We start from the raw sequence: 1,955 nt of genomic DNA, 5'->3' as shown, positions 1-1,955 counted from the left end.
AGGAATGTGGCATCAGGATTGGTGGAAGACTCATCAAAAATCTGCATTATGCAGATGACACAACCTTGCTTGTTGAAACTGAGGAGGACCTGAGGCATTTGCTGTTGAAGGCCAAGGACTGCAGCCTTCGTTATGGATTGAAGCTCAACATCAGGTAAACAGAGATTCTCACCAATGGGCAGAGCATCATTATAATTGATGGTGAAGAGATTAAAATTGTTAGCAGCTTAAGTTTGCTTGCCTCTGCAATCAACACTTTTGGTACCAGTAGCCATGAAATCAAAAGATGAATTACATTGGGAAAATTTGCTATCAGGGACCTCTCCTCTCCAGAGTACTGGAGAGCAATGATGTCAGTGTAGAGACTAAGGTGTGCCTGATCCAGACAATGGTCTTTGCATGTGTCTCAGAAATCTGGACAATGATTAGGGATGATAGAAGAAGACTTGATGCCTTTGAATTGTGTTTCTGGAGAAAAGTGTTGAATATACTGTGGACTGCTAGGAGAACAAACAGGTTCAGCCTAGAGAGGGTGAATCCATGCTCTCCTTGGAGGCAAGGATTCTGAAGCTTCGTCTGACGTACTTTGGGCAGGTTGCAAGGAAGGACCAATCCTTGGAGAGGGACATCAAGTTTGGAAGGATGGAGGGATAATGCAGGAGAGAAAGACCCTGGATGAGACGGATTGACTGAGTGAGTGACTGGGGAAATGGGTGTGCGTGTGTCAGAGACAGGTTGGCTCAGGATAAAGCTGGGTTCAGAGCTGTTGTACATAGAGTTGTTATGAGTCGCAAGTGACTTGTTGGCACATAACAACATACTAATTTAACAACTGTACCATCAGGGCTCTTTATAGGAAGAACAGTGTGATTAAAGGCACAAGGCCAGAAAAGCAAAGGTTCTTAGGGATATCAAAGCATGTTCATTGGTTAGTGTAATGGATGCATAATAATTAGTACTCAAGCATGACAGCTAATTGCCACTATTTAATTTCTCATTTAATTGTCACAACCTTATGTAATAGGCATTCTTATTGTTTCCCTTTTCTAATAATGGAACTGAGGCTACAGCTGGCTATTGGCAGAATCAGAACTCTAATCCAGAGATCTCTGACTTCAGACTCTGCCCTGTTTATTCTGAATTAGGACTCTGTGTTGATGTATTTGACTGGTAGACTGGAGTTTATACTTAATTTTGAAGGCAACATGAAATTGCTTGTAATTGGAAGATCAGAGTATCATTATAGAGGCTGTACTTTAGAAAGATTGATAGGATAGCTGGGTGTCATTTGGATTGGAAGGAGAAGGGACTAGAGAGAATAGTGCTAATTTCTTGTTTGCAAGCAAAACAGCTCTTGTATCTTAGGCAAAAAAAGGGAGGGATAAAAAATTTTCAGGTTTAATGAGCATTTTATTATTATTGTTGTTGTTGTTATGTGTCATGGAGTGGCTTGTGACTCATAGCGACCCTATGTACAATAGCTCTGAAGCCTGCTCTATTCTGTGCCACCCTTACAGTCTTTGACAAAGCTACCCTCCTTACAAGTCACTGAATCAGTCCATCTCATCGAGGGTCTTCCTCTCTTGTACTGTCCCTCCACCCTTTCAAGCATGATGCCCCTCTCCAAGGACTGGTCCTGCCTTACAACATGCCCAAAGTATGTCAGATGAAGTTTCAGAATCCTTGCCTCCAAGGAGAGCCTGGTTTCACCCTCCCTAAGACGGACCTGTTTATTCTCCTGGCAGTCCATGGTATATTTAATACTCTTCTCCAGAAACACAATTCAAAGGCATCAAGTCTCCTTCTATCATTCCTAGTCATTGTCCAGATTTCTGATGCATAGCAAATAATTGCAAAGACTCTGGCCTGAATCAGGCACACTTTATTCTCCATACTGACATCGTTGCTCTTCAGTTCTCTGGAGGAGGTCCCTGACAGACTTTCCCAATACAATT

The 1,955-nt window shown here is 42.3% G+C and overlaps 1 protein-coding gene across 1 annotated transcript in view; it reads left to right on the top strand.

The window, feature by feature from the left end:
• The window catches only part of XRCC5 (X-ray repair complementing defective repair in Chinese hamster cells 5 (double-strand-break rejoining)), a 122,983-nt gene that overhangs the window by 21,585 nt on the left and 99,443 nt on the right, over nucleotides 1-1,955 (top strand). The gene's annotated exons all lie outside the window — the stretch shown is intronic.

The sequence above is a fragment of the Elephantulus edwardii genome, unplaced genomic scaffold (genome assembly GCF_000299155.1).
Source record: "Elephantulus edwardii isolate Elephantulus edwardi_28Jun2011 unplaced genomic scaffold, EleEdw1.0 scaffold00106, whole genome shotgun sequence".
NCBI lineage: Eukaryota > Metazoa > Chordata > Mammalia > Macroscelidea > Macroscelididae > Elephantulus > Elephantulus edwardii.
This window is presented reverse-complemented; position numbering and strand designations above follow the sequence as displayed.